A 12,396-nucleotide genomic window follows, 5' to 3' on the forward strand; every position below is an offset into this window, starting at 1 on the left:
CCCTCTCGCAGTGTCCGGAGCAAGTATGGTGGGTCTGACACACCGGTGTCAATGTGTTCTTTTTTCCATTTCCAGGAGTGTATATATTGAGAGGCCAATGTCAAAACACCCAGACTCGTGAACAAGGGTCGACAAGTGGTTCGTGAACTTACACCACTTATTGCCCAAACCACCTGTTTCTGAGCCAAAAATATCCTTTTAGAATGGGATGTGTTACCCCAAAATATAATACCATATGACATAAGCGAATGAAAATATGCAAAGTAGACTAATTTTCGTGTCGAATGATCACTCACTTCTGATACTGATCGAATAGTAAAAATGGCAGTATTAAGGCTTTGAACAAGATCCTGAACGTGGGTTTTCCATGACAGCTTACTATCTATCTGAACACTTGGAAATTTGAACTGTTCAGTTTCACTAATCATACGCCTGTTCTGTGAAATTAAAACGTCAGGTTTTGTTCAATTGTATGTTAGAAACTGTAAAAACTGAGGCTTACTGTGATTTAGCATTAGTTTATTTTCTACAAGCCATAAACTTAGGTCATGTACTGCACTATTCGAAACCGAGCCAATGTTGCACACATCATCCTCTACTACCAAGCTAGTGTCATCAGTGAACAGAAATAAATATTTTAGATTTACCCATAATACTAGAGGGCATATCATTTATATAAATAAGGATCAGGAGTTGCCTCAACACTGATCCCTGGGGCACCCCCCTTTTGACAGTATCCCACTCAAACCACACATAACAGCTGTTACCAACATTGTGAGTAATGAACTTTTGCTGCCTGTTGCTTAAGTAAGAGGTGAACCAATTGTGAGCTACTCCCCGTATTCCGTAATGGTCCAACTTCTGGAGCAATATTATGTGATCAACACAATCAAATGCCTTAATTAAATCAAAAAATATGCCAAGCGTTCAAAACGTTATATTTAGCCCATCCAGTACATCACAGAGAAAAGCGAATATAGCATTTTCAGTTGTTAAACGACTTCTAAAGCCAAACTGTACATTTGATATCAAATTGTGTGATATAAAATGATCAATTATCCTTACGTACACAGCCTTTTCAATAACTTTTGCAAACACTGATGGCATAGAAATAGGTCTAAAATTATCTACAGTATCCATTTCTCTGGTAGCTGAGTGGTCAGCGCAACGGACTGTCAATCCTAAGGGCCCGGGTTTGATTCCCGGCTGGGCTGGAGATTTTCTCCGCTCAGGGACTGGGTGTTGTGTTGTCCTAATCATCATCATTTCATCCCCATCGACGCGCAAGTTGCCGAACTGGCGTCAACTCCAAAGATTTGACCCAGGCGAGCGGCCTACCCGACGGGAGGCCCTAGCCACACGCCATTATTATTAGTATTATTATTGTTGTTGTTGTTGTTGTTGTTATTTCTCCCTTTTTATAAAGCGGCTTTACTACTGAGCACTTAAATCGCTCAGGAAACTGACCATTCCTAAAGGAAAAATTACAAATATGGCTAAATACAGGGCTAACATGTGCAGCACAGAACTGTAATATTCTGCTAGACACTCCATCATAACCATGGTAGTTCCTTAGTCTTCAGTGATTTAATTATTGACTCAATCTCCCCCTTGTCTGTATCACAGAGGAGTATTTCAGACATCAATCTCGGAAAGGCATTTGCCAGGAAAGTTATATGATTCCCTGTAGAAACTAAATTTTTATTTAATTCACCAGAAATGCTCAGCAAATGATGATTAAATACTGTAAATATATCTGATATATCAGTAACAGAAATATTTTTACTGTGAACTGACTTTGTATCACCGACCTTGTGCTGCTGACCATACACTTCCTTCACAACTGACCATGTAGTTTTTATTCTATCCTGTGAATTAGCCATTCTATTTGCATACCACATATTGTTTGCCGTCCTAATAACATTTTTAAGCACCTTACAATACTGTTTGTAATGGGCTGTTGTAGCTTAATTGTGACTACTTCTAACATTTTAGTATAATTCCCGCCTTGTTGTACAAGATATTCTTATCCTACTAGTTAGCCACCCGGGCTGCCTATTGCTGCTAGTACCCCATTTAGAATGTTCTAATGGAAAACAACTCTCAAAGATCATGAGAAATGTGTTAGGGAAAGCATTGTATTTATCATCGATATTATCGGCACTATGAACATCATGCCACTCTTGTTCCTTGACAAGGTCTATGTCTATAATTGTGATTGCATGTTATCCAGTTCCACAGCACAAATAATGAAAAATGGGGATTGATTTATCAATGAGACTGACACATCAGTGTCGAAGAGAAATGTCACTGGCATTTTCTGTAGTTCTTCTTGTAACAGTATTTTCAGACATACGACACAATCATTGCCTGGACAAGCGAGGCGCATCATCTACCACCTGTTACAGTTTGACAGGCTTCTGCAGTTTGCCCTTTAGGAACACATTGGTAGCATCCTGCTTTGTAATGAGGACACACATGGCATTCATACAATGTAAAACAGTCTGACCAGCTAGGGAACAACCAAAACCTTCACGACCAGCATCTTGGAACAACATGGGGCGATGTAGAATGAGAATGGGGGCTGCTGCCAGGCAAGCCATGTTTATCACATTAGGATCTGATGATGTCCTGAGTGTGTTCTTACCAGAGCCATAGAAGAGATTTCTAGATCAGAAATAAACATCTGCTGAGAAGCCTGTGAGATTTCAAAAGCACTTGCAGTGCATAAAGCTTCTGCTGTAGATGATATGACTGTCATAAAGCCTGTGTGTGTGTGTGTGTGTGTGTGTGTGTGTGTGTGTGTGTGTGTGTGTTGTATCAGGGGCGAGATTGACTACCATGTCTTGAATTAAACTTTCAGTGTAGGATTGACCACATGTACACGTAAGTTTGCAATTTCTTCTTAAATGTTGAAGGTTGGCATCCACAAAGCATAGCTTTTTAAATCAAATTAATGATGCTGCAAAAAGTCTAAATGGATAGTGGCTATTGCATGCATGTACATGGGAGATGTTCTGAAAATGGGTATATATTTTACTGTGTATCACCGATAGGTCTGAAAGTGGAGCCAACATTTGCACTAAATAATACAAGTAAGCATTGCTTGGCAACAAAAATGCCTACTCGTAGTCTGCACAGTTAGTCACACTTCCCTGAAAATGCAGCACTAACCATTTTTGAAACACTTCGCAGTCTCCCTGTACATCACTGAACAGTTGAAAATCGGGAATAGCCAGCAGTGCTTGTGACTTTTGAAAGTTTAGCTTGTAAGAAGCTTTACCAGTTCCTGAAGTTGACTGCCAGAGTCCAAAAACTTCTGCATCTAAGAGAGTTGTAACTTGATAAGAAAGTAACCTCCTTTTCACCAATTTTATGACTTGCTTCTCTAAAGTAACAGTTGCTTATTACACTTAAATACTGCGGGCTTTCAAAAATAAAATGAAATGTGGTGGCCCTCAGCTACATACAGAGTTGGAATATTGTAAGTTTTTGCTGGTTTCGTTGTCTAGGGGCTGGGATACGTAGTTGCCGCATTACAAGCCAAATACCACCGAGTCTACAGTATACAACATGAATATACACACGAATCGAATGGTCGAAGGTTCCTATCAATCGGAGATTTTGAAATTTGAATGTAATATAGAAATTTATAAATGAATGTGCGGATGGATATGTGTGTGTGTGCAAGTGTATACCTGTCCTTTTTTCCCCCTAAGGTAAGTCTTTCCGCTCCCGGGATTGGAATGACTCCTTACCCTCTCCCTTAAAACCCACATCCTTTTGTCTTTCCCTCTCCTTCCCTCTTTCCCTCTCCTTCCCTCTTTCCTGATGAGGCAACAGTTTGTTGCGAAAGCTTAAATTTCGTGTGTATGTTTGTGTTGGTTTGTGTGTCTATCGACCTGCCAGCACTTTCGTTCGGTAAGTCACATCATCTGTGTTTTTAGATATATTTTTCCCACGTGGAATGTTTCCCTCTATTATATTCATAAACAATTAAATAAACACATATCAGAAGAATAGAAACAAAGTAGGCCGATAGCCTAATGTCTCTTGTGCTTTCTAGACATAGTAAATAATTGACCAATTTCTTCGGATATAAACAAAGACATAGATGAATAAATATATTTATAAGCATGCTGCTACTGTTTTTTTCGTGTAACTGTGGAGTACTTATGGCCTGACACAATCGATAGTAATCGGCTACTTTGGCCTCCAATAACTCATGACTATTCAAGTTACATGCCTGTAATTTATACCAATTTAGGTTTACACTATTAGCTTTCTAAAGACTTGTTGATCCACAAAATCGGATGAACTGTTCAGATTTTGGAAATTTGTTGCTGGGTGTTACTTGTATAATTTACAGTCAGATACTAAACTTTAAACTAATAAAAGTGTTGAAAATCTGATTACACAATCAGAATCGTCGTGCAAATAATGGTAATATACATGTTTCTTTTTGAGATATCATGATTCTTCTTGATACTATTAATTTCTATATGAACTGTGAAATGTCTGCCGTTAAGGTTTCCCAAAGTCCGCCATCTTTGACACTCCCTCCATGTCTCCTTCATCGACACAGCGTCGTCATGGAATTCCCAGCCATGCGGTCCCTGGACCACACGCTGGGTCTACCCCTCGTGCTCAGCTAACATTCATCACCACGTGGTTACTGCCGAGCCCTGGCTTGCTGAGCGGCCCGTGCGGCCACACCAACTCCGAACTTAAAATATTTTCAGGGCGCCACAACTCACCCATTACCTCACAATATGTAAACTTCAACGTGAAACGGGAGTCAATAAGCTCTCAATAAAATAAAATGATTTTCCCGAGCCACAAAAAAATTACAGGTTTCCACAACCACTTCATTGAGCATGCACGTTAAACTGAATACAGGCTAGTTGCTGTAATGCAAGTGTGGTAATATTGATAGACAGTGATGGAAACCAATGCAGTAGTTAGTTCATCTGGCTGAGTAAGTATACCAGTCCAAGGGCACCAAAGCATAACTTCACATTAGAAATCTCTCACTCAGGCTTAATCGACTTGCACACCAGTAAGAGCAAATCACTTCATGATCCAGCAGAGTCTGTAAGTATAGCAGGGGAATCCATGGAAGAATTGGCTCACTTGACAGAGAATGAGAGCGTGCTTGTAGCCAATCAGGCTTAAATTGCACAGCAAGGCAGCATCACTTGCCACAGTTTTGGATCTTCCACTGATACATCAGAATTGCAAGAGGTTGACTAGAAACTTGGGTCAGTAAGGCAAAGGAAGATCGTTAGTCTGTGGCATCACTACTGTTCTTATTCATCACTGTCACTGGTATCATCTTACAGTGAAGCCTACTACCTTTCCTTTCTTCCAGACATTCTTATCCAGCGTTACCACAGGCTCTGAAAATCAGGGAATGTCAGGGAATTTCAAACACATCAGGGAAATGTCAAGGGAATTTAAAAAAAAAAAGCCAGAATGAGATTTTCACTCTGCAGCGGAGTGTGCGCTGATATGAAACTTCCTGGCAGATTAAAACTGTGTGCCCGACCGAGACTCGAACTCGGGACCTTTGCCTTTCGCGGGCAAGTGCTCTACCAACTGAGCTACCGAAGCACGACTCACGTCCGGTACTCACAGCTTTACTTCTGCCAGTACCTCGTCTCCTACCTTCCAAACTTTACAGAAGCTCTCCTGCGAAACATGCAGAACTAGCACTCCTGAAAGAAAGGATATTGCGGAGACATGGCTTAGCCACAGCCTGGGGGATGTTTCCAGAATGAGATTTTCACTCTGCAGCGGAAAAATCTCATTTTTGTCTCAGTAGATGAAATGGTTTGTTTATTGAGGTGTCATGCATCGTATCTGGCTGAGTGCAGCTGAGTACATGCACTGCTTCTCCACTCCCTCATTCTTACTGCTTCTCCCCATCCTACCACTTCCCTCAGCTTGCAGTCAGTGCTGCCACCACTTCTTGTCACTAGCCTAGCAGCTGCCAATGGTGTGAGGAGTGATGTGTTTGGATCTGATTTTCAGATACTGTAGACATAGCGGCTGGAGACAGTGGTCATGTGTGCATAAGTTGTGTCTGAGTGATTGTGTGAATGTGTGTGTGCTCTTGTTTTCTGATAAAAGCTATGGCTGAAAATGTGTGATTGTCTTTTCTACGTGTTTGTCTGTGGATCAGTAATCATCTTTATTGTGAGTTGCTACCTGTCCTCATTATTATTGATTCTCAGAGTATTTGAACACATTATCTATTGCATGGATTGATCACTGTGGTCTCAGTTCATCAACCTGCTGTCTGTGGCTCGTGAATAGTTAGCCACATGAGTGGATTTCCACAACGGACAAAACCACAGGCCACTTCTGTGGGTAGCTGTAATGGATCGGGTCTGCTGATTTGAAGCCATTTGGTTCCCACTGACGTGCAGGCCCTGCCCATTGGATCTAGTCTCACCAATCTTCGCACAGACTGGGTCTGTTTGTGTGTGACATAATGCAGCAGATTTTCATGATTTGTCCATAGACCCAGGACTATGGTGCTGATCGATTTCAGGAATTGCGACTGTCTCACCGCAAGTACGTTGTATAGTGTGGCATGACGTTTTAAGATATTTTGTTTGTTCTAGTACATTTTGGCACTTCAGAAGTAGTTTATATGTTAGAAAGTATGTATAATAATAATAAGAAGAAGAAGAAGAAGAAGAAGAAAATCATGTCAGTCGCTAGTGGTTTGTATGCTATGTACTCGTGTATTTCTTCAAAGAAAAATCACAGAACACCTGTAAAATAATAGATATAACACAGTGGGTAATAACCGACAATAATGAACATCGTAGAACCAATATTTTATTGGTGGTCACCTACAGTGTTAGTTTACATGATTCTTCCCCAGCTTATACACTTCTTTCAAGAGGCCTACTTTTTTCTGAGGTTATTTCTGAATTCTGTGAAGTTATTTTAAATCTGTCTTGCGACTCCAAGGAACTGCATATTTTTGTCACCAAATGTGTTTTGTTTTATTGCAATAAAATAACATCAGTGGTCTTAATCAAACACGTATATCATTTGGTTTGCTTTCTCCATCTAAAAACAGTTCATTAGAAAAGATGTTGTTAATACTTAAAATTTTTGCTCACATTAGGAAATGCCAGTCTGCTTGCAAGTTTTCTTTTTTAGATATTTCCTTGTTTACAGTATTGCTTCTTGTACTATAGCTACAAACACAGATTGTCAACTTATGTCTTAACTTATCCTTGAGATCTCAAAATTTGTCAGGGAAAAATGCTAAAACTTGTCGCGAAATCAGTGAAATATCGGGGAATTCCACTTCGGGAAATTTGTGGCAGCCCTGTTATCATATGTCCTCTTCTGAACCACCTCTTTGATACTTTTGTTATGAATTCACTTTATATTCTACTTCAGGCAGTGAGTCTAAACTGTGCCAGCATGTTTATTGAGGGTTTCTTTTACTGTCCCCTCCCCCTCCCCCTCCCCCTCTCCTTCTCTCTCCCAAGGAATGAGAGCATAGAACATATTCATGGTCGCTGTGGGTAAGCCACTCACTGTAAAGCTGTTGCAGATGAGCTTTGAAAGGTCTTTTTATGATGGCATCCATTCCTTGAAGTTATGAGGCCACATCACCAAGTATTATTGTTAATTCTGTGTTATTCTGCATAGGCTTGCTCGTTCTACAGCACTTCGGTTAGTTGACATTAGTACACAACTCAATGAAAAAATGCGAAATGTAGTGTGTTTGATGATAACATCGTACCTGCGGATTTCTGTTTGACATGTATAACATCTGCTGAGGGTTGATGTATTGCAGTTGAAAATGGATCTAAAGCTGAAATTGCAATAGTGGCTATAATAAAAGTAATTAGTCAAATAGCAAAAAATTTATCATTTAAAAACTTTTGGATAACTATGGGTCTGCAGTAAATTAAAAATCATCAAAGATTGTCTTGTTACTCAAAAATTCATAAATAATATAGGCTACATGTGACTGTGCTTTGTCGTCGTGAAGTACTCAGTCATTCATATGTCATTTCTGTTGACATTTTCTTCTCATGACAGTCCTCACAAATTTTAGAACATTTTTATTGATCATATGACCAGGAAGGCTGATTCTTTATGAACAGCCCTGAATTTTAAAAAAAAAATCAATTTTGTTCCCTTGAGGTGAACAACGAATCTTCCAGTGTAGTGGCTGTTGCTTAGTATCAGGATTGTAACCATACACCCAACTTTTGTCACCAGTGACAGTCTTTGAAAATAAGTTTGGATTGTCTTGAAGCAGTTGTTTCGGTTCCTAGCAGATTTCCATGTGATGCTGTTTCCAATTGAAGCAGTTGTAGGCCTGACTTTACCACAATCCTCCTTACATTCAATTCTAATGACAAAACGTGGTCACATGTACCATGGGTATGTACAAGTCTGGCAATATGCATTAACAATCTTACAGTATCAAAATGCTCACTGTCTTAATTTTTGTGCTGTGATGCCCATTGACAGTCAAGCGTAATCATCGCCATCATTAGCCAGCTTTTGCCCATTTTTGAAACATATGTACCAGTCATAAGTCAGTGTCTGACTTAAAGCATTGTCTCCAAAAGCTGGCCTCCACATTTGGTGCATTTCTACAGTGGTTTTCCCAAGCTTAAAACAAAACTTTATAAGGCCACAATGCTGAAACCTGCAAACTCGGAAAAATGTAACAATGGAAATACAATCACCAACTACTAACCAAATAAACCAGCTCAGAGACACTTGCTACCCTGACTTTTGTTGTTTATAGCCTCCTCATGAATCAGTATTAACTTAAAAATTAGTGTTGTTTTACCTGCATGAACCAATTGAAAGCCAAGACTTCCAGAGGCAAAATTCGCAGAACTGTTGATAAGACATGCAAAAGTACAAGAAATTAGACCATCTTTCAGAACTATTAGCGCCTTCTTTAGGATAGGGAGGGGAATCATTTGTGGAATATAGAGGAAGGGCTGGTTACTCAGGCCCCAAAATGATAGTGACTCATCAGCAGTGAGAATGAGGTAAGAGTAGGATGAATAGGGATGGTCAAAAAATTCTAAGTTGGTAAGCACTATACTAGCTTTGGATGATGATGCCTGAATCTCAGTGAAGTGACAAAAGTCGTGAGATAGCAATATACAGATGGCAGTAGTGCATTGTCAGAGCTGTCATTTATACTCCAGTGATTCATTTGAAAAGGTTTCAAATGTGATTATGGGTGCATGACAGGAATTAACAGACTTTGAATGCAGAATGGTAGTTGGAGCTAGATGCATGGGATATTCTATTTTGGAAATCGTTGTTGTTGTTGTGGTCTTCAATCCTGAGACTGGTTTGATGCAGCTCTCCATGTTACTCTATCCTGTGCAAGCTTCTTCATCTCCCAGTACCTACTGCAGCCTGCATCCTTCTGAATCTGCTTAGTGTATTCATCTCTTGGTCTCCCTCTACGATTTTTACCCACCACGCTGCCCTCCAATACTAAATTGGTGATCCCTCGATGTCTCAGAACATGCCCTACCAACTGATCCCTTCTTCTCGTCAAGTTGTGCCACAAGCTCTTATTCTCCCCATTTGCAGTTATTCATGGACATCATGTTCCCAAATGACAATGGAATTTTTATGGATGGCTTTGTACCATGTCACTGGGCCACAATTGTTCGCAATTGGTTTAAAGAACATTGTGGACAATTTGAGTGAATGATTTTGCCACCCATCAAAAATTTATGGGATATAATTGAGAGGTCAATTGTGCACAAAATCCAGCACTGGCAACACTTTCACTGTTATGGATGGCTATAGATGCAGCATGGCTAAGTATTTCTGCAGGCGACTTCCAACAACTTGCTGAGTACATACCACATCCAGTTGCTGCACTGTGACACAAAAGGAGATCTGACAAGATGTTAGAAGGTATCTCATGATTTTTGTCACCTCAGTGTAAGTTGAAAAAGTAAAAAACTATAAATAAAATTATTAAATAAGAAATAATAAACAGAAAGTATTCCAAGAAGAAATATTAATAATGAAAAAGGAGGTAGATTGTATATTAACTGAATTAAAGTCCAGAAGGGTGTTGAGATACAAAGACATGTTGGTGAACAAGTTTCCATCTCTGAATTTTATAGAAACTAGAAGCAGGTGGGAGTATCTAAATTGCCCTTGTGGTGAAGCAGGCTCAGAGCTTCCTTGAAACATGGAATGGTCAGCAACTACAGGGTGTTTCAAAAATGACCGGTATATTTGAAACGGCAATAAAAACTAAACGAGCAGCGATAGAAATACACCGTTTGTTGCAATATGCTTGGGACAACAGTAAATTTTCAGGCAGACAAACTTTCGAAATTACAGTAGTTACAATTTTCAACAACAGATGGCGCTGCGGTCTGGGAAACTCTATAATACGATATTTTCCACATATCCACCATGCGTAGCAATAATATGGCGTAGTCTCTGAATGAAATTACCCGAAACCTTTGACAACGTGTCTGGTGGAATGGCTTCACATGCAGATGAGATGTACTGCTTCAGCTGTTCAATTGTTTCTGGATTCTGGCCGTACACCTGGTCTTTCAAGTGTCCCCACAGAAAGAAGTCACAGGGGTTCATGTCTGGCGAATAGGGAGGCCAATCCACGCCACCTCCTGTATGTTTCGGATAGCCCAAAGCAATCACACGATCATCGAAATATTCATTCAGGAAATTAAAGACGTCGGCCGTGCGATGTGGCCGGGCACCATCTTGCATAAACCACGAGGTGTTCGCAGTGTAGTCTAAGGCAGTTTGTACCACCACAAATTCACGAAGAATGTCCAGATAGCGTGATGCAGTAATCGTTTCGGATCTGAAAAATGGGCCAATGATTCCTTTGGAAGAAATGGCGGCCCAGACCAGTACTTTTTGAGGATGCAGGGACGATGGGACTGCAACATGGGGCTTTTCGGTTCCCCATATGCGCCAGTTCTGTTTATTGACGAAGCCGTCCAGGTAAAAATAAGCTTCGTCAGTAAACCAAATGCTGCCCACATGCATATCGCCGTCATCAATCCTGTGCACTATATCGTTAGCGAATGTCTCTCGTGCAGCAATGGTAGTGGCGCTGAGGGGTTGCCGTGTTTGAATTTTGTATGGATAGAGGTGTAAACTCTGGCGCATGAGACGATACGTGGACGTTGGCGTCATTTGGACCGCAGCTGCAACACGGCGAACGGAAACCCGAGGCCGCTGTTGGATCATCTGCTGCACTAGCTGCGCGTTGCCCTCTGTGGTTGCCGTACGCGGTCGCCCTACCTTTCCAGCACGTTCATCCGTCACGTTCCCAGTCCGTTGAAATTTTTCAAACACATCCTTTATTGTATCGCTTTTCGGTCCTTTGGTTACATTAAACCTCCATTGAAAACTTTGTCTTGTTGCAACAACACTGTGTTCTAGGCGGTGGAATTCCAACACCAGAAAAATCCTCTGTTCTAAGGAATAAACCATGTTGTCTACAGCACACTTGCACGTTGTGACCAGCACACGCTTACAGCAGAAAGACGACGTACAGAATGGCGCACCCACAGACTGCGTTGTCTTCTATATCTTTCACATCACTTGCAGCGCCATCTGTTGTTGAAAATTGTAACTACTGTAATTTCGAAAGTTTGTCCGCCTGAAAATGTACTGTTGTCCCAAGCATATTGCAACAAACGGTGTATTTCTATCACTGCTCGTTTAGTTTTTATTGCCGTTTCAAATATACCGGTCATTTTTGAAACACCCTGTATGTTGTTGTGTGTCCATCCACGCTTTCAGCCAGTATAGTGATGTTCATTCTTATGTAAAATGTTGTGCAATGGACATGTTTGTTGGTAACAATATGTGTGGTTTCAGATGTTGCTGTGTGTGACACTGCAAAATTTACTGTTGGTGGAGATGGAGTGGGTGATAGTGTATGGGTGCATGTGACATATTTTTCACAAGGAACACTTGCAAGGGTGGGAAACTTAAAGACTAGGGATGACAGAGTGGAAATTTTGTTTGGTTTGACAAGGATGCTGCAGAGGCTAGGAGGATGGTGGGAAGTGATGGTGGGCACTGTTGAATGCCAGGGTTTTATTTCGAGGCTTGACGTATCAAAGTCATTGCCTTGGCACAATGGTGTATTGAGGTATCTGAGACCTGGGTGGTACTCAGGTCATGGCCCACAGGGATCGCTTCTGAGTATTTTGGAACCGGGAGCTCTATTAGTCAGAGGCTGAAAGAAGGATACTGCCCAGGAATTTTATTTGTGAGTATGATCTATGGGATAGTTACCTGGGGTAGGTTGTTGGCATAGATATTGAGGTATTTGATGGGGGAGTAGGTTTTTTTTTGCCATTTATTACA

At 40.7% G+C, this 12,396-nt stretch overlaps 1 protein-coding gene across 2 annotated transcripts in view; it reads left to right on the forward strand.

Annotated features, from left to right (window-relative positions):
- LOC124607454 (PAN2-PAN3 deadenylation complex catalytic subunit PAN2) overlaps positions 1-12,396 on the forward strand; it is a 322,573-nt gene that overhangs the window by 184,603 nt on the left and 125,574 nt on the right. The window lies entirely within an intron of this gene.

This window comes from Schistocerca americana, chromosome 3 (genome assembly GCF_021461395.2).
Source record: "Schistocerca americana isolate TAMUIC-IGC-003095 chromosome 3, iqSchAmer2.1, whole genome shotgun sequence".
NCBI lineage: Eukaryota > Metazoa > Arthropoda > Insecta > Orthoptera > Acrididae > Schistocerca > Schistocerca americana.